The sequence below is a fragment of the Pseudophryne corroboree genome, chromosome 4 (genome assembly GCF_028390025.1).
Source record: "Pseudophryne corroboree isolate aPseCor3 chromosome 4, aPseCor3.hap2, whole genome shotgun sequence".
Classification (NCBI taxonomy): domain Eukaryota; kingdom Metazoa; phylum Chordata; class Amphibia; order Anura; family Myobatrachidae; genus Pseudophryne; species Pseudophryne corroboree.
The window spans coordinates 372017324-372041345 of NC_086447.1; the positions used below are offsets into that span (position 1 = coordinate 372017324).

General features: G+C 49.1%; 1 protein-coding gene across 1 annotated transcript in view; it reads left to right on the plus strand.

Moving 5' to 3' along the window:
* CCDC150 (coiled-coil domain containing 150) overlaps positions 1-12740 on the plus strand; it is a 389117-nt gene extending 376377 nt beyond the window's left edge. The window contains exon 24 of the mRNA XM_063916595.1: positions 11869-12740. The gene's annotated coding sequence lies outside the window, so the exon portion shown is untranslated. The remainder of the gene's footprint in view (positions 1-11868) is intronic.
* Positions 12741-24022: the final 11282 nt, after the last annotated feature.

Sequence of the window (24022 nt, forward strand, 5' to 3'; positions counted from 1 at the left end):
TGTGAACTCCGTCGTTCACAGACGTATCGCGTCGGCCGCGCAGCACAGCCGACAGACAATATATCTAACGATATATTGGCGCGTCGCTGTGTGTGTACGGGGCGGTCGTCCGACCGCCCGTACACATGCTGCGGCGGCCGGCGGTGATTGACAGGTGAACTGGGCGGGCGCGAGCGCCCGCCCAGTTCATGACGTCAGTCCCCCGACGGATCGGGCTGTGTGTATGCACAGCACACTGCCCGATCCGTACATAGATATATCTGCAGATCAATTGATCTGCAGATATATCTAATAGTGTGTACCCACCTTAAGTCCTGGGCTGTGCAGAGACTGTACAAACTTTTGTTTGTGCAGCTCTCTGCAGATGCAGTCACACCACTGCACAGCGAATACCCCCTCCCCCTGTAGGCGGCGTCTACCTGATCGCAGCAGTGCAAAAATCGCCTGCTAGCAATCAGGTCTGAATTAGGCCCATAGTTATGTATATAACTATAAAAACAAGTGTGTGTGTGTATACTATATATATACACCACAATATACATTGTGACGGTAGTTTTTTACAGGCAAAATACAAAATGTCTAAAAAAACACAGTAATAAAAATAAATAAATTAAAAAAACTGTGCTGAAAACAAACAGAATCCTGTGTAATGCTGGTATTCACAGCTCCTGTCTCTCCCTGGGCACAGTTACCAGCTCCCCCCTCCCCTGGACCCATATAGCAGTCTCTACCCCCCTCCCTGCTGGACCCATATAGCAGTCTCTATCCTCCCCTAAACCCATATAGCAGTCCCTCCCCTCGTAACCCCCCCTCCCGAGAACCTATATAGCAGCTTTTAAGGTTAAGCACAGATCCCTTTACCTTTTTTCACAGTGGCAGATCCGCTGCCTGCTGCCAGATCCCCGCTGCCCGCTGTGCCGCACGGAGTCGCTGCTGCTGCCCGCTCCTGCCGTGGCCCCGCCCCCCGTGCCACCCAGCGCTTGACGTCACAGGGGAAATCCCAGTCAGCAGACCCAGTGACGTAACCGGGATTTCCTCTGCGGCGCCGCATCTGGGAGCTATGTAGCAAAATGACGAGCGGCTCAGCCAGTCGGGCTGCTTTTGTCATTGCACACTGGTGTGGGACAGCGGGGCCAGGCAGGATCGGTTCGGCCCACGGGCCGCACATTGCCCACCCCTATCCTAGAGGATACTGTGGTCCATTTAGTACCATGGGGTATAGACGGGTCCACTAGGAGCCATGGGCACTTTAAGAATTTGATAGTGTGGGCTGGCTCCTCCCTCTATGCCCCTCCTACCAGACTCAGTTTAGAATATGTGCCCGGAGGAGCCGGTCACGCTGAAGGAAGCTCCTGAAGCGTTTTCTGCATTTATTTTCTGTTTGTTGTTTTCAGGCAGGACTAGTTGGCACCAACCTGCCTGCTTTGTGGGACTTGGGGGGGGGGGGGGGGGGGACGGCCCAACCTCTTGAAGGGTTAATGGTCCCGTTCCCCGCTGACAGGACACTGAGCTCCTGAGGGATCTATTCGCAAGCCCTACCACGGCGAGCGTACAGTCCCGCAGCATGCCGCCACCCCTAACAGCCAGAAGAATAAGGAGTGGTGAGTACTGAGCCGGTTCCCCGGCTAGCGGGGCGCCGACCATTATGGCGGCATGAGGGTACGGAGACTCACGGCTTCTACACGGGGCAGAATGCGTCTCTGACACAGTACACAACTGCGTCCCCGTACACTGTACACAGTACGCAGACTGTCACAACAGCCTTAAACCGGTTCTCTCCATTTTAAGCACCAGATTCCTCAGCCAGTATAAAAAAAGCGGGAAGACCACGGGCATTGAAGTAGCGGGGCTTCACTATGAGAGGATCCAGCAGCTCACCAGCGCTATTTTCCCTCTGCAGTGGACACAGACGCTGACTAACAGGGACACGCAGCTCCTCCAGTGTGACTCCAGATTACCTCAGCGGTACCAGGGGGTCATAGCGAGGGGGGGCAATTATTGGTGTGCTAAGTCCCCTATCAGGGTACTTAGTCTGCGACCCGGCTAACCTTGGCATTAGCAGTAAGGGCGCGGTGGGGGCTGGCTCCAAACAACTCTGTCTCCCTGAAGGGCTCTTTGTGGGTTAATTGTGCTTAACCTTTCCTGTGTGTGTGTGTGTGTGTGTGTGTGTGTGTGTGTGTGTGTGTGTGCTGTCACATTACATTGTCAGGCAGAGAGTGTGTGTCTTGTACCGCAGAGTGTTCCTCTTCACCAGAGTGCTCACTACTAAGTACTCAGGGTTCACAGGCTAGCGTGGCTGAACCGGAATGGGTTAATTCTCTTAAGGGAATGATCTCCACTCTTTCTACAAAATTGTCCCGCAATGAGAAAGAGACGCAATACTTAAAACAGACTGTGGATGAGTTTATGAACAGAGACTCAGTACCCAATACAGCGTCTCAGTTCCCTCCCATTTGTCTGCAAAAGCGATCTCTGGCCCATATCCTACAGTCTGACTGACGCTGACAGGTTAGACATGGAGGAGGGAGAGGTGGACTTAGAGGGGTGGGGGGGGGGGAAGGTTGATCTCATTGTTTCCTTTTCCTATGGAGGATAGGAAAAAATGGGAAAATCCACCGATAGTGGACGCATCAGTCTCTTGGCTGTCACGTAAAATTGCATTTCCTGTTCCTGGTGCAGACTCCCTGAAGATACGGCTGATCGTAAAATTGAGACTACACTAAAATCATTGTACACAGCTGCTGGGGTGGCCCAGAGACCCACTATTGCATGTGCGTGGATCACTAAAGCCATTGCGAAATGTTCAGGTAACCTAATTGAGGGGTTAGATTCCTTATCTAGGGGGGATGTTGTCTTACTCCTGCAGCATATACAGGTCTCTGCAAACTTTATGGTGGAAGCCATAAAGGAAATAGGAGCGCTTAACGCATGCACCACTGCTATGGCAGTGTCGTCACGCAGGGGCTTGTGGCTACGCCAGTGGACTGCTAACGCGGAAAGGCATGGAAGGCCTACCATTCACAGGAGAGGCCTTGTTCTGAGATGAATTAGACAAATGGATCTCCACAGCTACTGCGGGTAAGTCCACGTATCTTCCTTCCGCAGCCCCCCCAAAACAAGAAGACTTATTCAGCTTCTAAGTTACAGTCCTTTCAGATGGCCAAGTTCAAGGGCAAATCCAGAGGTGCTTCTACGTCCTCCAGCGGCGCAAGAGGTAAACCACGCAAACCAGCAACAGCAGGTGCACAGGAACAGAGCTCAGGCTCTGCTTCCTCAAAGACTTCAGCATGACGGTGGACCGCAATGCCTGGAAGGCTGTCAGGTGGGAGCACGCCTACAATTCTTCAGTCGGATCTGGTCAAATTCGTGCCAGGATCCCTGGGTCATAGATCTTATTTCCCAGGGCTACAGACTGGAGTTCCAAGAGCTCCTACCTCACAGATTCTTCAAATCAGGCTTGCCAGTTTCACAAGAGGCAAGTATAACTTTACAACATGCCATCCAAAAACTGGTACAAACTCACGCAATTGCTCCAGTTCCACCTCATCAGCTAAACAAGTGGTACTATTCCAAATAATTTGTAGTACCGAAACCGGACATTTCAGTAAGACCAATTTTGAACCTCAGGTCGTTGAACTCGTACTTACGAGTGTTCAAATTCTTGATGGTGTCTCTGAGAGCGGTGATCTCAGGTCTGGTGGAGGGGTAATTCCTAGTGTCTCTGGATATCAAGGATGCGCACCTTCACTTTCCAATCTGGCTGCCTCATCAGGCTTACCTATGATTTGCACTGCAGGACTGCCACTACCAGTTCCAGGCCCTGCCATTTGGTCTCTCCATGGCACAGAGGGTGTTCACCAAGGTGATGGCAGAGATGATGATTTTACTCCGCAAACAGGGAGTGAACATAATTCCGTACCTGGACGATCTCCTGATAAAAGCACCGTCAAGTGAAAGGTTGCCAGGACAGCATTGCTCTCTCAACCAAACTTCTCCAGAATCATGGGTAGATTCTGAACCTTCCGATATCTCACCTAGAGCCAACACTGAGGCTCTCATTCCTGGGAATGATACTGGACCAACCCAGATATCGGTGCATCTATGCATTCGCCTTCTGGGGAAAATGGTGGCCTCTTACGAAGCTCTTCAATACGGAAGGTTTCATGCAAGACCCTTCCAGCTCAATCTGTTGGACAAATGGTCAGGATCGCATCTTCACATGCACCAGAGGATCCGTCTGTCGCCAAGAGCCAGGATCTCCCTTCTGTGGTGGCTACAGACTTCTCACCTCGTCGAGGTTCGGAATTCAAAATTGGATTCTGTTAACCACAGACGCAAGCCTCAGAGATTGAGGAGCAGTCACCCAGGGGGTGCAGTTTCAAAGAAGATGGTCCAGTCATAAAGTCATCCTACCAATCAACATTCTGGAACTCGGGGCCATATACAACGCCCTTCTGCAGGCCTCACATCTTCTTCAAGATCGGGCCATTCAGGTCCAGTTGGACAATGTGACGGTAGTAACGTACATAAACCGACAGGGCGGAACGAAAAGCAGAGCAGCAATGTCAGAGGTGTCAAGAATTCTCCTCTGGGCAGAGAGAAACGCTGTTGCGTTCTCAGCGGTCTTCATTCCGGGAGTGGACAACTGGGAAGCAGATTTGCTCAGCAGACAAGACCTGCATCCGGAGGAGTGGGGCCTTTTATCCAGAGGTGTTCAGATGCTTGACAAGTCGATGTGGATATCCACAGAACGACATGATGGCCTCTCGTCTCAACAGGATGATCAAGCGGCATTGTTCCAGGTCGAGAGACCCACAGGTGGTGGCGGTAGACGCCCTGACAACTCCATGGGTCTATCAGAGGGTATACGTGTTTCCTCCACTTCCTCCGATCCAAAGAATTCTAAAGAGAATAAAAAGGGAAAAGGTTCAAGCAATTCTAATTGCTCCAGACTGGCCAAGGAGAGCCTGGTACACGGACCTTCTGGAGATGCTCCTCGAAGATCCGTGGCCTCTTACTCTTCGCGAGGATCTTCTGCAACAGGGCCTGTTCGTCTGTCAGGACTTACCGCGGCTACGTTTGACGGCATGAAAGTTGAACGGCTGAATCTAGCCAGGAAAAGGATCCCTAACAAGGTTATACCGACTATGATCCAAGCCAGGAAAGTGGTAACGTCTAAGCATTACCATCGTATTTGGAAGAAATACGTCTTTTGGTGTGAGAGCAGAAAATTTTATGCGGTGGAATTCCATCTGGGATGTTTCCTGCTTTTTCTACAAGCAGGAGTGGATGTGGGCCTACGTCTGGGCTCTGTAAAAGTCCAGATTTCAGCCTTGTCCATTTTCTTTCAGAAACAATTGGCTTCTCTCCCTGAGGTCCAGACGTTCTTGAAAGGTGTTCTGCACATCCAACCTCCCTTTGTGCCTCCCATGGCACCTTGGGATCTCGATGTGGTGCTGCATTTCCTCTAATTGGACTGGTTTGAGCCGTTACAGGAGGTGGATGTAAAATATCTTACGCGGAAGACTGTCACACTGTTGGCCTTAGCTTCAGCAAGACGTGTGTCGGAGCTGGGGGCTTTGTCTCACAAAAGTCCCTATTTAATTTTCCATGTAGACAGAGCTGCACTCAGAACTCGTCAGCAATTTCTTCCTAAGGTGGTGTCTGCGTTTCACATCAACCAGCTTATTGTGGTTCCTGTTGTCACCGACACCTCTGCTACTTTAAAGTTTTTGGATGTTGTGAGGGGTTTGAAGGTGTACATTATGTTAAAAGAACAGCGTGTCACAGAAAGACGGACTCACTGTTTGTTCTTTATGATCCCAATTAGATTGGGTGTCCTCCTTCAAAGCAGACTATTACATGCTGGATCAAACTTACTATCCAGCATGCTTATTCCACGGCAAGTTTGCCATGTCCAAAATCTACACAGGCCCACTCTACTAGGTCGATGGGTTCTTCCTGGGCGGCAGCCCGGGGTGTCTAGGCTTTACAGCTCTACCGAGCAGCTACTTGGTCAGGTTCGAACAGGTTTGCTAAGTTCTACAAGTTCGATACTTTGGCCTCTGAGAACCTTCAGTTTTGTCATTCAGTACTGCAGGAACCTCAGCACTCTCCCACCCGGTTTGGGAGCTTTGGTACATCCTCATGGTACTAAATGGGCCCCAGTATCCTCCAGGACGTAAGAGAAAATAGGATTTTAATTACCTACCAGTAAATCCTTTTCTCGTAGTCCGTAGAGCAGGGGTGGGGAATTATTTCAGCCAGGGGGCCACTTAACACTTTCCAGTGATTATTCGAGGTCTCCACACTCAAAATATGCCCCTTTTTATTTATATAGTGGCATTTTTCGGCTGCAACTCCAGAACCCCCCTTCCCCCTTCACCCGTGTATGCAAAAAAGAAAAAAAAAATATATATATATATATTCACATGGGGGCTGGCAAAAATAAATAGCAATGTCTAAAAAAGAAAGAGTCTTCTTTCAAGTAAAGAGACACTATAAGTGAATAATAAAATAAAAATAAAAACTGCTGAAAACAAAGAAACAGCATCCAGTATATTAGCAGCTTCTCTCCCTATCTCTCCCTCCACTTAGCAGCTCTTCCTCCCACCCCCTGCATACTGGGCACTGGCAGACTTACGGTAGCATTGACAATCCACAGACAGCGCGCCGCTCCCCCACTGCAGACAGTGCAGGTTCATTTAAATCTCCCGGGTCTGAGTGCTGTCGTTTGCTTCACCCCCAACTCCGAGTCTCCCCCCAATGCCTGACGTCTACCTGGTCCTTCTGTCCACTGCACTGCGTCCAGTACACCCGACTGCACACAGTGAGTGACCTGTTCTCTCCACACTCAGCGGTGGCCGCGGCTTGAAGCTATTGTAGCACAGTGACAAGCAGTCGGTCGAGCCGCTTGTCATTGCTCAGTGGTGGGAGCCAGCGGGCCAGGAAGAATCTGTTCCGGCCAGCGGGCCGTAGTTTGCCCACCCCTGCCGTAGAGGATACTTGGCCCCGCCCAGTGCTTTGTTCTTCCTGCACTGTTACTTGGTTAAGTAATGTTGGTTCAGCCGTTGCTGTTCCTGTTTCAAGTTTGGTTAGCTTGGCTTTCCTCTTGTTATGTGTGCTGGTTCGAATCTCACCACTATCCTTTATCTATCCTCTCCAAGTATGTCCGTCTCCTCGGCCACAATTTCCTAGACTGAGTCTGGTAGGAGGAGCATAGAGGGAGGAGCCAGCCCACACTATCAAATTCTTAAAGTGCCTATGGCTCCTAGTGGACCCATCTATACCCCATGGTACTAAATGGACCCCAGTATCTTCTACGGACTACGAGAAAAGGATTGACCGGTAGGTAATTTAAAATCCAATTTTTTTTACTCACCATAAAATCTCTTCCTCGGAATCCACCTGGGGGACACTGCGATCCCTCTCTTCTTGTTTGGTTTTCTTGCGTTGTTTCTTGTATGCTTCCTCCATGCGCCTTAACTAAACGTAGACTGAGGCTCTGCTGGCGGTGGGAGGGTTAAAAGGGGGGAGGAGTCAGCTTTTATTTTTTTTTGTGCCTAACCTCCATAACCCACACTATAACCCAGAGGTCATGATGCAGCGTCCCCCAGATGGATTCCAGGAAGAGATTTTACGGTGAGTAAAAAATCCCATTATTTAGCAATACCACAAGAACTATTTGTTGCAGCGATAAAAGCCCTAAAGCTGAAATATGGGCCCTGCGCATGCGCCCGCCGGGTGAACGCAAAAATTCCGGTTGGAAAACGATTTGCGATCCAACATGAATTAGGCTTTAAATGCACAATATTTTTCAACTACGCTTGCGTCTAAGCTTCTAAAAATTCACACGTGCAGTTGTGATTGAGATGCACGGGAATGTATTGGGCATACCTGGGTGGTGACTACACGGTGGCTATTTACATGCATGGAATTGCACTATCTTATTGGTGTGTTATGGGAGTGTCACAGCAGTTGTTGCGAACTCAGGTTGTTAATAGCTAATATTACAGGCCATACTCTGATAGAGAATCTTCTCCTAGTGTAGGGCCGGTGCAAGTTTCCATTGTGCAGCTAAAGAAACAAAGTGGGCACATCAGTCTTTGCACATTCAGACTATACTACAGCAACAGACACTAAAGCAGTCTCAGTGTGACTCAGAATCAGTCCCTAATTGTCTCTGTGTGATATTAACTCTCATTTCACTGTGGAGAACTCCCTACTCACTCCGCAAACTACATGACATCCAAGTCTTCTAAAGGCAAACTTAGACTGCAAAGACATCATTGTATGGCAGTTGCTGTCACATTTAATAATGATATATTATAGGTTAAATATGTTCTATTTGACCTTCTGACCCTGCTAGCTTCTTCTACCCAGAGATGTCGGGAAAACACAACAAAGCATGGGGACACAAACGCCGCAATTCCATTATGGCCTCCGACCCAGACGCTCAGATGGGAGCCGTGATTTCTCCACCGTTTCAACTCTCACTAAAGCAGACAATTAGAGCCCAGTGACTTATTCCTCGATGGAGCAGGCCATAAGAGATACTATGGACCCCCCTTGCAGGACCAAACTGCTACATTCTCGCGGGTTAATGAAGGTGGATGCAGCCAGTGTCTTCAGGCTAGATAAACTTATGGAAATAATTGATAATAGAGTGAGCACTAATTTCCATGATATTGCTGACCTCAAGTCTCGCTTTACACACTTATGGGCCCTACACACTGGCCGATTTGCCGCCAAGTTGCCCGACTGCAGATACGGACAACGGACGACCCGGCGGCTGTGGAGTGACAGGGGTAGTGAAGTTTCTTCACTCCTTGATGTCATTCGGCACCATAGCCCTGCATGCTAATATGGACGATATTGTCCATATTGGCTTGCAGGTATAAACGAGTCGGTACCAACAATGAACGACCGCACGACCGCGCATCATTCATCGTTGGTGCCTACACACTGAAAGATATGAACAATTTCTCTTACGCCCTTGGGGATACTGGGAATCCATGTAGTACCATGGGGTATAGACGGGTCCACTAGGAGCCTTGAGCACTTTAAGAATTTGATAGTGTGGGCTGGCTCCTCCCTCTATACCCCTCCTACCAGACTCTGTTTAGTAAATGTGCCCGGAGGAGCCGGTCACGTCGCTGGAAGCTCCAGAAGAGTTTTCTGCATTTATTTTATTTGTTGTTTTCAGGCAGGACTGCATGGCACCAGCCTGCCTGCTTCGTGGGACTTAGGGGGGAACGGCCCAACCTCTTGAAGGGTTAATGGTCCCGTTCCCCCCTGACAGGTCACAAGCTCCTGAGGGAACTTTTCGCAAGCCCCACCATGGCGAGTGTACATTCCCGCAGCACGCCGCCACCCCTAACGGAGCCAGAAGATAGAAGAGTGGTGAGTACTAAGCTGGCGTCCCAGTTAGCTGGTTGCCGGCCATTATGGCGGCATGAGGGTACGGCGACGCACGGCTTGTACATGGGGCGGCTGGGTCTCCAGACTCGGTACACAGTGCAGACGCACAGTTTCTGAGGGAGCGAACTGAGTCTCACTACACTATATGTGTACAGAGTAACCAGACTGGCATTACAGACTTAAAAGGGGGCTGACTCCATTTTAGGCACAAAATGACCTCACCCAGTATAAAAAAGTGCAGGAAGACCGCGTGCCATTGAAGGGGCGGGGCTTCACTATGAGAGGATCCAGCAGCTCACCAGCGCCATTTTCTCTCTGCAGTGGACACAGATGCTGACTGACAGGGACGCGCAGCTCCTCCAGAGAGACTCCAGATTACTTCAGTGGTGCCCCTCCTACCAGACTAAGTGTAGAAAAATGTGCCCAAGGAGCCGGGTGCACTTCTCTGGAGCTCCAGAAATGTTTCTTTAAATTTAATTTAGGTTATTATTTTCAGGTAGCTCTGCTTGGCAAACAGACTACCTGCTTTGTGGGACTTAGAGGGGGGACTGAAACAACCTCCAGAGGGTTAATGGTTCGTAATCCCAGCTGACAGGACACTGAGCTCCTGAGGTAATGATCACACATCGTTAGTATGTGTACCCACGCCAGCAGCTAGCCGCCACCTTGAAGACCAGATGCGGTGAGTGTTACACCGGGGTCCCGGTTAGTGGGTCCCCCTGCAGTTTTGGCGGCATGACACACGGCGGTCACGGGCCCAGAGCTGTGGTGCCACCGCAGACAAACTGGCTCTGGGCTCACTGTCTCAAGGCTTTGTGTGTACTGTTTGAGATACATCTACTTGTAGCCATTACAAGGGGTGGATCTTCTCGGAGCGGGACCAGTGGCGGGATGGCGCCATTTCCTGCTGCTACGGATCTGACAGGCTGCATGCACGCTGCTCCTCCAGCACCCATGCTGTCACAGGCTGTACAACTGGTACCAGGGGGTCATAGGAAGTGGGGAACACTCCAGCGGTAGCGCCGCTGCACTGTTGTTAGGTCGGTCATACACATACTTTAACACATTGTGCTGCTGTGTTCTGTGTGCTGGTCTCCGTTCCTCAGTGTCACTCCAGGATCTGTGCGGAGCTGGTCTCCGTTCCTCAGTGTCACTCCAGGATCTGTATTACAGTTGTGAAGGATGTCTGTGGACATGGTTATGTGTGCTGCTTATAACTCTACCCCGTCTTCTGCGGGGTCACTTATGTGTGAGCAATGTTCCTTATCTCCACAGGGACACAGTTCACAAGCACCTGACTGGTTGCATAGCTTTAAAAGCATGATTCAAAATGTAAATTCAGAATTAGCTGATACCCCTTTTCTACTAGCTTTTTTTACCCGTGTTTTTGCATGGGGGCGCGCATCGACACGGGTTTTTAGTAGGTGGAAACGGGTCAACACGGGTTGAGTGACCCGGGAATCCTACCCGGATAGCTACCTGGGTAGAACACGGTAATGACCCGGGTAAGTGTGCAGTGGAAACGGTCATTACCCGTGTTTTCAGACCCGAGTAATGCTCTGAGACGCTGATTGGTTCTACTGGGGCACAGGAAGATGATGTCATCCCTGGGAGACACGCTGGGCACATGCAGGCACCGCAGCAGCTTGCAAACAACACTACTCTGGGCACATGCAGGCATTGAGGCAGCTTGCAAACAAAACACTCTGAAGTCACGCTGGGTACATACAGATATTTTTATTGCAGCAGCTTCCAAACAAACAGACACTATACAGCAGCAGAAACTTCAGCACAGCTATGACTACCCATACCTGGTCAGACACAGAGATCAAAGAGCTGCTTAATATTCGGGGAGAGGAAGAAATTAGAAGGCAGGTGACTGGAACAGTTAAGGATGCTATAGCCTACAAGAACATATCCCTTATGCTGGCAGAAAGGGGCATCCAAAAAACCCAGCAACAAGTCGTTAACAAATTGAAGGCACTACGAAACACAGCACAGCCTTCCCAGCTCACAATGCAGCCCATCATCTCCGCTGCTTATATCGGACAGCAGTTTTGAAGACTCGACCGTCAATGATGATTCCATCAGTGCCACTATTGAGGACGTACCACAGTCTCAGGCGGAGACGTCGCAACCCCCCAAGACCACAACTTTGCGCTCAAATAGTAAGTATTACCATTACAAATACAGTTGCAGCAGTCCCTATACAGAATCTATGTAAAGGCATGGTAATGTTGCAGAGTATAGCTAGTGTGCAGGTGGGAGAAGGCCACAAACACGTATATGCTACCACTGCTATTTTTTAATAGAATCATGGTAATGTTGCAGAGTATAGCTAGTGTGCAGGTGGGAGAAGGCCACAAACACGTATATGCTACCACTGCTATTTTTATATTGTTGCTTACATTCTGTTTCATCCCCTTTACATTCTACAACGTTCCACAGTGGAAAAAGAAACAAAACAAAACAGAACAAACGGTCAGAGCAATGGCGTCCATTATCGTGGATCACCTGCGTGAGGCGGATAGTGAGCTCAATGCCCAGGAAGATGCACGGCTTGAGAGATTTCTTGCGTCAGAAAAGGAAATGCATCAAACTTTTATGACGCAGTTAATGATAATGCATGATAGGCAGATGACATTTTTTGAAGGCACGTTTGCACGTACCATAGGGAATACCACACAAGCACAACAGCAAGACACAGCCTACCCACAGCACCCATATGGTCCATACAACTATGAGCCTCCCTCAAATCCCCCAACACAAATCCCGCAATCCTCAGAATATCGGGTATATAGACAACTGCCTTAGAGCAGCGGGTGATAAAACAATGTTTGTGTTTTAAGGTTCTGTTTGCACTGTATCCTCAACCCTGATACCTACAAATCCAAACATTATTTTTATTTTACATAGTGCCCTGTTGGCACTTTAAACTTTTATCATTTTATATTGTTACCTCAGAAAATGGGCAGTGGGATCCAGATATTGGGGCTACCTTTTATATTGTTACCTCAGAAAATGTGCGGCAGTGTGATCCAAATATTGGGGCTACCCTGATACCTGCCAAATCAAACATTAGGTTTTTTTTTACAGAGTGCCCTGTTTGCACTTTACTCTTTTATATTGTTACCTCAGGGCAGGTGTCTTCACCATGTAGCCCTCTAGCTGTTGTGGAAATACATAGCAAGACATGCTGATACATGTAGTTCCACAACAGCTGGAGGGACACATGTTGAAGACCCCTTGCGTTATCTGGAATTTTACAGAGTGTTATGTTTGCACTTAAATATTTTATATTGTTACCTCAGAAAATGTGTGCCAACTGTTTAAAAGACAACATATAATAACTTATAACTTTTGAACAAAATTTTTATAACTGAAAAACAAAATAAACAATGTTTGCACACAAAAACTTGTCTGTCTTCTCTACTGCAACATTGTTTGAAGATTAGCTGCAATGGTGGCCCTTATGCACTCGCTGGCAGTGTCCTACCCCCCCCCCCACCAAGCCTGGTGCATCATGTACAGTGACCCCCGCCCCATGATCATGTACATTCCACTCGGGGAGAAAGTTTTCCTTTTGAATCTCACATATGTTATGGAGAATGCAGCAGGCTGCTACTATATCTGGCATTATTTTCAAGTCCACATCATTCCTCTTGATGAGGCAGCGCCAGCATCCTTTTAAACGCCCAAACGCATTCTCCACTGCCATACGGACCGAACTTAGGGCATGGGTATATGATGTCTGTTCGGGAGATAAGTGAACATGCTGAGTGTAGCCCTTCATTAGCCAGCGCTGTAATGGGTATGCTGCATCACCAATGAGGTGGACTCGGATGTCCACACCATGTACGATCACCGATTTCTGTTAATAAAACATTAATATTATTACAGGGGTAAAACTTGACTATTGGTTTATGGGCGAACATTAGTTTAAGTAGTAAATAATCTTACCTCTTGAGGGAAAAGCCATCCACCAAGCTTGTCCTCAGCAATACCATAAAGATCGGAGTTGGCGAGAACCCTTGCATCATGTGACCGTCCGGGCCACCCTATGAAGACATCTGTGAAACTAAAAATAAAGGTAAATTACAATTTATGCATTATCATAAAACAGCCCAAGCCTATTTCAAACACATTAGTGAAACAGTGCTTACCAGTATTTGTGGTCCACTACAGCTTGCAGAACAATGGAATGCCAACCCTTACGATTGTAATAGTCTGCTGGGTTGTCACGGGGGGCGATGATGGGGATGTGGGTCCCATCTGTGGCACCAGCACACTGTGGGTAGCCACTCTTCTTAAATCCTTTTATAGTCGCATCTAGCCGCTGTCCTTGTGGCAAGGAAATAAAGCGATGGTACATGGTATCCAGCAATGCCCCCGTGACCTGGTAGACAATCTTGCAGACCGTGCCAATCCCTACTCCAAATAAATTGGAAACTGTGCGATACTCTCCAGGGGTTGCAATCGCTAATCTCCTGGCTGGCTCAATGGGCTTCCGGAACCTGGTGGTCTGCATGGTTATTGCGGGAGACAGTAGTTCCAAAACATACTCGAATGTAGCGCGAGACATCCTGAAGTTTTCCATCAACTGCTCCTCCTGATATGCTAGAATGGTCTGCATGAATGCTTCTCCATGTCTGCGATCTCTCACCCACATTCTTCGGCTTGGTGTAGAGTTCATTGTTATGAGAGAAATAACAGTGGATGATATAAGCGCTCCCCTCCTTTTCAAATATTTGTGTCGATAGGTAGCCCTCTCTGCAAAGAACTGAGCCCTCCTTCTCCAGCTCAGCAGTAGGTAGCACAAGGTGAGAAGCTGCATCAAGTTGTCTGTAGCAGAAATAAGCAGCAGTAAACTGCAAACAGTCTGCGACTCCATGCTAGACACAGCTACTGCACCGGCGTCCATTGCTGCAATGCTGTGAGCAGGCCCCACCCCTCCCTTTTGGTCCTTTTTGGTGACATCATCTGGAGACAGTAAAAAGTCCATTTGTAATTACATCAATAGGCTTTTACAGAGCTTACCCGGGTTAGGTGGAAACAGATCCGACCCGGGAATAACCCGTGTCGAAGTGCAGTGGAAACGGGGGGGCCGACACGGGTTGTAGCCGGGTTAAAAATCCCGGATCGGACACGGTACTCAGGTGGAAAAGGGGTATAAGAGAGAGAGACAGGTGTTAAAACACTCAATTGATTGTGTGGCTAAAGCAGCAGATACCAAGAAGGCTTTTCAGCCCCCTCTAGTGGCTTCACATAAACTCTCACTGCCACAGGTTCTCCAGTCTGATTCTGATCAGCCAGATGTGGATGACGATGATATGGATGAGGGGACAGCTCTCTGTCCCCTGGGGTGGAGGCTCTTAAATTTGCGGTAAGGGAGGTCCTCCACATACCGGATTAGGAGGCGGAACCAGATGAGGAATTATACTTGAATGTTAGAATAAAGAGTTCAGCTACCTTTCCGGTGTCTAAAGAGTTAAACTCTCTGGCCAGGGAGGCTTGGTTAAACCCTGATAAAACATTTTTTAATTTCCTCAGAGGTTTTTATCTACTTTTCCCCTTCCAGTTGAGTACAGGAAGGTCTGGGAAAAACCCCCGTCAGTCGATACATCTGTGTCCAGATTGTCTAAGAAATTAGTACTACCTGTTCCTGTGGCTATATCCATGAAGGAGCCAGCTGACCATAAAATTGAGACAACGCTTAAGGCAATTTATACGGCAGCAGACGCAGCACAACGCCCCACAATAGTTTGCGGGTGGATCTCAAGGGCGGTTGTCAAGTGGTCTGATAATGTTATTGATGGTTTAGACTACCCAGGGATGAGGTCATTACTCTGCTGCAACATATACAGGATGCTGCAAATTTTATAAGCGAGGCTATTAAAGAATTATGTAAGATAAATGGCCGCACTACTGCTATGGCTATTTCAACGCGCAGAGCTCTGTGGTTACGTCCGTGGTCGGCTGACGCTGATTCCAAAAAGGGTGTGGAAAATCTTCCCTTTACAGGTGATGCCTTGTTTGGAGACAAATTAAATAAATGGATCTCCCAAGCAACGGGTGGGTAAGTCTACCTATCTGCTGTCGGCTGCGCCACCTGCTAGACGTTTTTACACCGGACCCTCTTTGCAGTCCTTTTCGTGTGGCGAGGTTCAGAGGCAGGGGCCGAGGGGTCTCCACCACTACCAGAGGATCTCATGGTAACTCCCGTAAACCTGCATCTGCTGTCTCCCTTGACCAGACCACCGGATCCCTTGCCGCTAAGCCTTCTGGGTGACGGTTGGACCCAGCAGCAAGGCAACTTTCAGGTAGGTGCTCGTCTGCTGGGATCCTTGGATGAGGGATCTCATTTCCCAAGGATACTGGCTGGAATTTCAAACACTACCTCCTCACAGGTTTTTTAAGTCGGGCTTACCAGCTTTACCCGCAGCACAAGTTACCTTGCAAGAGGCTATTCAAAAGCTTTTGCAGACTGGGGTGGTAGTTCCTGTACTTCCTCCTTTATGCAACAGGGTTTTTTACTCCAGTCTTTTTCTCGTTCCCAACCCATACGGTTTGATGCGACCCATCTTGAACCTGAAGTCTCTAAACCCGTATTTGCGGGAGTTCAAATTCAAGATGGAATCCCTGCGGGCGGTGGTGTCTGCTCTGGAGGAGGGGTAGTTCCTGGTGTCTCTGGATGTCAAGGATATTTATCTACACATTCCCATGTGGCCCTCTCATCAGGCTTGCCTCAGGTTCACCATTTTAGACGACCATTTCCAGTTTCAGGCCATACCCTTTGGAGTATCCACAGCTCCGAAGGTCTTCACCAAGGTCATAGCGGAGATGATGCTGCAACTACACATGATGGGAGGGAACATAGTTCCCTATTTAAACGATCTCCTAATAAAGGCGGTGTCCAGGGAGCGTTTACTGCATGGCATCGATCTAAGTAGTCGCCTACTTACGGATCATGGGTGGATCCTAAATTTTCAGAAATCTCACCTGGAACCGACCCAACGTCTTCAGTTCCGGGGGATGATTCTGGATACGGTATCTCAAAAGGTGTTTCTCCCGATGGACAAGACCTTGACTATCCAGGCTATGGTCCGCTCGGTATTCAGTCCTCGCAGGGTGTCCATACATCTTTGCATCTGCTTACTGGGCAAGATTGTGGTTTTGTACGAGGCACTCCAATACGGCAGATTTCATGCCCGACCATTTCAACTGGATCTGCTAGACAAATGGTCGGGTTCTCACCTTCATATGCATCAGGATGTGTCCCTATCTCCGAAGGCCCGGATTTCTCTATTATGGTGGCTTCACGTTCCTCACCTGATAGAGGGCAGAAGTTTCAATCTCCACTCGTGGATTATACTGAAAACGGATGCCAGCCTCCGGGGTTGGAGAGCGGTGACCCAAGGGGCCCAGTTCCAGGGGTTATGGTCAGTGCAGGAATCAGCTTTGCCGATAAACATCCTGGAATTGAGGGCAATTTACAATGCTCTTCTGCAGGCTTCTCATCTCCTGAAGAATCAGGCGATTCAGGTTCATTCGGACAATGCCACGGCGGTGACGTACATAAACCGACAAGGGGGAACAAGAAGCAGAGCGGCAATGCGAGAAGTGTCAAGGATTCTCGTCTGGGCGGAGATCAAAACAAGGGCCATCTCAGCCGTATTCATTCCAGGAGTGGACAACTGGGAAGCAGACTTCCTCAGCAGGCATGACCTCCATCCGGGGGAGTGGGGCCTACATCCCCAGGTGTTTCAACAGGTGATTCACCAGTGGGGCTGTCCACAGATAGATCTGATGGCTTCTCGTCTCAACAAGAAGCTTTGCCGTTACTGTTCCAGGACGAGGGATCCACAGGCTGTAGCAGTGGACGCGCTGACATCACCGTGGACGTACCAGTTTGTGTACCTGTTCCCTCCTCTACAGCTGATCCCCAGAGTGCTAAAAAGGCTAAGAAGGGAAAGTGTTCAGGCAATTCTACTTGCCCTCGATGGGCGTGGTACTCGGCCCTCCTAACCATGACTCTGGAGGATCCATGTCCTCTATCACTCTGAGACGATCTTCTTCAGCAAGGTCCGTTCGTCTATCCAGACTTACAGCGGCTACGTTTGACGGTTTGGAAGTTGAGAGGGAGATTCTAGCAAGAAAGGGCCTTCCCTCGGGTTATTTCTACCATGGTCCAGGCCAGGAAGATGGTTACGTCACAACATTATCATCGTATCTGGAAAAAGTATGTTTCTCTTACGTCCTAGAGGATGCTGGGGACTCCGTAAGGACCATGGGGAATAGACGGGCTCCACAGGAGACATGGGCACTAAAAAGAACTTTAGGAATGGGTGTGCACTGGCTCCTCCCTCTATGCCCCTCCTCCAGACCTCAGTTTAATACTGTGCCCAGAGGAGACTGGGTGCACTACAGGGAGCTCTCCTGAGCTTCCTGTAAAAAAGTATTTTGTTAGGTTTTTTATTTTCAGGGAGACCTGCTGGCAACAGGCTCCCTGCATCGTGGGACTGAGGAGAGAGAAGCAGATCTACTTAAATGTTAGGCTCTGCTTCTTAGGCTACTGGACACCATTAGCTCCAGAGCGAGTCAGAACACAGGTCTCCCCTAGCGGTTCGTCCCGGAGCCGCGCCGCCGTCCTCCTCGCAGAGCCGGAAGATAGAAGCTGGGTGAGTATAGGAAGGCAGAAGACTTCAAAGGCGGCAGAAGACATCAGATCTTCAGTGAGGTAATGCTGCGCGCCATTGCTCCCACGGACACACACACAGCGGACACTGTTGGGTGCAGGGCGTGGGGGGGGGGGGGGCGCCCTGGGCAGCAATGTGGACCTCGACACTGGCAATAGGTATATACAAATTTTTAGTATTATTTCAGACCCCCGCCAGTTTAAAGAAAGAGCGGGACCGAAGCCCGCCACTGAGGGGGCGGGGCTTCTCCCTCAGCACTCACCAGCGCCATTTTCTCCACAAGCACACGCTGAGAAGCTGGCCCCCCGGACTCTCCCCTGCTGATCACCGGTGACAGAGGGTTTTAAAGAAGGGGGGGGGGGGCACATAATTTGGAGCAGTGAATAGCGCTGTATCTGGTTAATATTTTTTCTTTTCCCAGGGTTATTGGCGCTGGGTGTGTGCTGGCAGACTCTCTCTCTGTCTCTCCAAAGGGCCTTTTGGGGGAACTTTCTCCAGATAGAGTTTTCCCTGAGTGAGTGGTGTGTCAGTACGTGCGTGTCGGCATGTCTGAAGCGGAAGGCTCTCCTAGGGATGAGGTGGAGCGTATAAGTGTGGTGTCTCCGTTGGCAACGCCGACACATGACTGGATGGAAATGTGGAATATTTTAAATGCCAATGTTAATTTATTGCACAAACGTTTGGGCAAAGCAGAATCCAGGGACAGTACAGAGGGTCATACCCTGCCTTTCCCTACGTCACAGGGGCCTTCTGGGTCTCAAAAACGCCCACTTTCCCCGGTAGTTGACACAGATACCGACACGGATTCTGAATCCAGTGTCGATTATGATGATGCGAGGTTGCAACCAAACTTGGCAAAGAGTATTCATTATATGATTATTGCTATTAAGGATGTGCTGCATATTATAGATGACCCCGCGGTGACTAATCCGAAAATCCACATGTTTAAAGAAAAGAAGCCTGAGGTTACTTTTCCACCTTCTTTTGAATTAAATGAGTTATTTGACAGTGCTTGGGAAACTCCAGACAAGAAGCTGCAGATTCCCAAAAGGATTCTTATGGCGTATCCTTTCCCGATCAAGGACAGGATACGGTGGGAATCATCCCCAAGGGTGGATAAAGCGTTGACGCGCCTGTCCAAAAAGGTGGCGCTGCCGTCGCAGGATACTGCTGCCCTCAAGGATCCTGCTGATCGCAAGCAAGAAACTAAAGTCAATTTACACGCATACCGGTACATTACTCAGACCGGCAATAGCGTCGGCTTGGGTTTGTAGCGCTGTACTAGCGTGGACAGATACCTTATCTACTGATATGGATACGATGGATAGGGATTCTATCTTATTGACCCTGGGTCATATTAAGGATGTGGTCCTTTATATGAGAGAGGCTCAGAGGGATATAGGCATACTGGGGTCCAGAGCGAACGCTATGGCAGTTTCTGCCAGGCGAGCACTGTGGACCCGACAGTGGTCGGGTGATGCCGACTCAAAACGGCATATGGAGGTTTTACCTTACAAGGGTGAGGAGTTGTTTGGGGAAGGTCTCGCGGACCTAGTTTCCACAGCTACTGCAGGTAAATCAACCTTTTTACCTTACGTTTCTTCACAACCTAAGAAAACGCCACATTATCAGATGCAGTCCTTTCGGCCATATAAATCCAAGAGGGCTTGGGGATCTTCCTTTCTTGCCAGAGGTAAGGGCAAGGGGAAAAAGCTACCAACTACAGCCAGTTCCCAGGTTCAAAAGTCCTCCCCGGCCTCTACTAAATCCACAGCATGACGCTGGGGCTCCGCGGATGGAGTCCGCTCCGGTGGGGGCACGTCTTGGTCTTTTCAGCCAGGTCTGGATTCATTCTCGGGTGCACCCCTGGGCAATAGACATTGTTTACTGGGGGTACCAGCTGGAATTCGAAGAGGTGCCCCTTTGCCGGTTTTTCAAATCGGCACTGCCGACTTCTTCCCCAGAGAGGGAGGTAATTTTGGCAGCAATTAAAAAATTGTGTCTCCAACAAGTGATGGTCAAGGTTCCCCTGCTGCAGCAGGGGATGGGCTATTACTCAACCCTGTTTGTGGTCCCGAAACCGGACGGTTCGGTCAGACCCATTCTAAATTTAAAATCCTTAAACCTAGACTTAAAGAGGTTCAAGTTCAAGATGGAGTAGCTCAGGGCGGTCATTGCAAGTCTGGAAGAAGGAGATTATATTGTGTCTCTAGACATAAAGGATGCATACCTTCATGTCCCCATTTATCAACCTCATCAGGCGTTCCTGAGATTTGTGGTGGAGGATTGTCACTACCAATTTCAGACGTTGCCGTTTGGGCTGTCCACGGCCCCGAGAATTTTTACCAAATTAATGGCGGAGATGATGGTGCTCCTGCGTTAGCAGGGGGTCACAATTATCCCATACTTGGACGATCTCCTGATAAAAGCGAGATCGAGAGAACAGTTGCTGGTCAAAGTATCACTCTTTTTGAGGGTGTTACAACAACACGGTTGGATTCTAAACCTGCCAAAGTCACAGTTAGTTCCATTAACCAGATTGCCTTTCTTAAGCATGATTCTGGACACGGAACAAAAGAGGGTCTTTCTCCCGTCGGAAAAGGCCCAGGAACTGCAGGACTTGGTCAGGGACCTGTTGAAGCCAGACAGGGTGTCGGTACATTACTGCACGCGAGTGCTGGGAAAAATGGTGGCGTCTTACGAGGCCATTCCATTCGGCAGGTTCCATGCCAGAACTTTTCAGTGGGACCTTCTGGACAAGTGATCCGGGTCACATCTACAGAATCATCAGATGATCCGCCTGTCCCCCAGGGCCAGGGTATCTATCCTGTGGTGGCTGCAGAGTACTCACCTTCTAGAGGGTCGCAGGTTCGGAATCCAGGACTGGGTTCTGGTGACCACGGACGCGAGCCTCCAAGGATGGGGAGCAGTCACACAGGGAAGAAACTTCCAGGGTCTGTGGTCAAGCCAGGAGGCTTGTCTACACATCAACATTCTGGAATTAAGGGCCATATACAATGGCCTTCGTCAGGCGCAGACCTTACTTCAAGGTCTACCGGTTCTGATTCAGTCAGACAACATCACAGCAGTGGCTCATGTAAACCGCCAAGGCGGCACAAGGAGCAGAGTGGCAATGGCAGAAGCCTCAAAGATTCTTCGATGGGCGGAGAGTCATGTAAGCGCTCTGACAGCAGTCTTCATTCCGGGAGTAGACAACTGGGAAGCAGACTTCCTCAGCAGACACGATCTACATCCAGGAGAGTGGGGACTTCATCAGGAAGTCTTCGCAGAGATTGCAAGTCAGTGGGGTCGGCCTCAAATAGACATGATGGCTTCACTTCTCAACAAGAAACTTCCGAGATATTGCGCCAGGTCAAGGGACCCTCAGGCGTTTGCAGTGGACGCACTGGTGACACTGTAGGTGTTTCAGTCGGTCTATGTGTTCCCTCCTCTTCCTCTCATCTCAAAGATACTGAGAATCATAAGACGAAGAGGGGTTCAGGCGATTCTCATCATTCCAGATTGGCCTTGCAGGGCCTGGTATCCGGATCTGCAGGAAATGCTCTCAGACGATCCGTGGCCTCTTCCTCTCGGGGAAGACCTGTTACAACAAGGGCCCTGTCTGTTCCAGGACTTACCACGACTGCGTTTGACGGCATGGCGGTTGAACGCAGGATCTTAGCGGAAAAGGGCATTCCGGAAGAGGTCATTCCTACTCTAATAAAGGCAAGGAAGGAGGTGACATCGAAACATTATCACCGTATCTGGAGGAAGTATGTGTCTTGGTGCGAAGCAAAGACTGCTCCTCCGGAAGAATTCCATCTGGGCCATTTTCTCCACTTTTTGCAAACTGGAGTGAATTTGGGCCTAAAGTTAGGCTCCATTAAGGTTCAGATTTCGGCCCTATCCATTTTCTTTCAAAGGGAATTGGCTTCTCTTCCAGAAGTCCAGACTTTCGTGAAAGGGGTGCTGCATATCAAGCCTCCTTTTGTGCCTCCAGTGGCACCATGGGACCTTAACGTGGTGTTACGGTTCCTTAAGTCTCACTGGTTTGAACCGCTTCAAACAGTTGAATTAAAGTATCTCACTTGGAAAGTGGTCATGTTGTTGGCCTTGGCTTCGGCGCGGCGAGTGTCGGAGTTAGGGGCTTTGTCTCACAAAAGCCCTTATCTGATTTTCCATGTGGATAGAGCTGAGTTGCGGACTCGTCCCCAATTTTTGCCTAAGGTGTTTTCTTCTTTTCATATGAACCAACCTATTGGGGTGCCTGTGGCTTCAAGGGACGTGGGGGATTCCGAATACCTGGATGTGGTCAGGGCATTGAAAATTTATGTGGCCAGAACGTCTCGAGTTAGGAAAACAGAGGCTCTGTTTATCGTGTATGCTGCCAACAAGGTTGGTGCTCCTGCGTCTAAGCAGACTATTGCTCACTGGATCTGTAACACGATTCAGCAGGCTCATTCTACGGCTGGATTGCCGTTACCGAATTCTGTTAAGGCCCATTCCACTAGGAAGGTGGGTTCTTCTTGAGCAGCTGCCCGGGGCGTCTCGGCTTTACAGCTTTGCCGAGCAGCAACTTGGTCGGGTTCAAACACCTTTGCAAAATTCTACAAGTTTGATACCCTGGCCGATGAGGACCTAATGTTTGCTCATTCGGTGCTGCAGATTCATCCGCACTATCCCACCCGTTTTGGAGCTTTGGTATAATCCCCATGGTCCTTATGGAGTCCCCAGCATCCTCTAGGACGTAAGAGTAAATAAGATTCTAAACCTACCGGTAAATCTTTTTCTCGTAGTCCGTAGTGGATGCTGGGCACCCGTCCCAGTGCGGACGACATACTGCAAGACTTGTATATAGTTGTTGCTTACATAAGGGTTATGTTTCAGTTGAAATAGAAAAACCTATGCGCTCAGGTGGGTAGCACTGCACTTGGTTGTCAGCAGCCTCTTGAAAAAGGGAATTGCCAATCCCTTAAAACAAAACCTATAAAACAATAAACAAGTGGCGCTGGACAACCAGAATGAAATAAAACATTTATTTTCTAAAATGCATGTAGAAATTACAACAACCTCCCGGGGGTAATAAATCTTAAAACATCACAATATCTGAATTAACACTAAATGAGCCTAATTAATAGCATATAATTAATTTGTAAATAACACCTGGAAGGTAAACAGCCTTTTGTGGGTTATGTATGTGCACACTGATAATACTAGTTGATAGAACAAAAGTCACTAGCAACTGTCTTCTATTAGCCAATTGCAAAAATCATAAGTTCATGACAGTAGGTAGCTATTGCAGAAAAAAGACACGTGTGTATTAATAGCTGTGTGCACACAGTTACCACTGGGCAGGAGCTCCTTCGGTCTCTGCTCCCTGGTGCTGTCCCACAGTCCGGATGGAGACACTCACCAGAGCCTCAGTGGACAATCTGGAAGCCGTGCCGTGCGGGGTATCTCAATGCGCCGTCCTAGCCCAATTCACACCGTCTCCGGTACCTCCGTACTTTGCAAACGGGGGCTAATAGCTGGTAAATCCGGAGTTGAATAGGGTAAACGTTCCTGGTGTGTATGACCCACAAAGAGCCTATCTTCTATTGGGCGGGCATCCGACAGGGGCTCCGTTCGCCGGTCTGCGCCGGACTTGGAGAGGCGGCACACGTAGCTTCCACCGCTCAACTTGACGTGTGCGGTATGTATAAAGCTCCCCGTAGCTTTAGGGTGTAAATCCTTGTAATAGGAAGCCTGTATCCTTAACGCGTTTCAACGCCAGCAGGGCGTCTTTCTCGAAACGCGTTAAGGATACAGGCTTCCTATTACAAGGATTTACACCCTAAAGCTACGGGGAGCTTTATACATAACAGCGACAAGGTACCGGAGACGGTGTGAATTGGGCTAGGACGGCG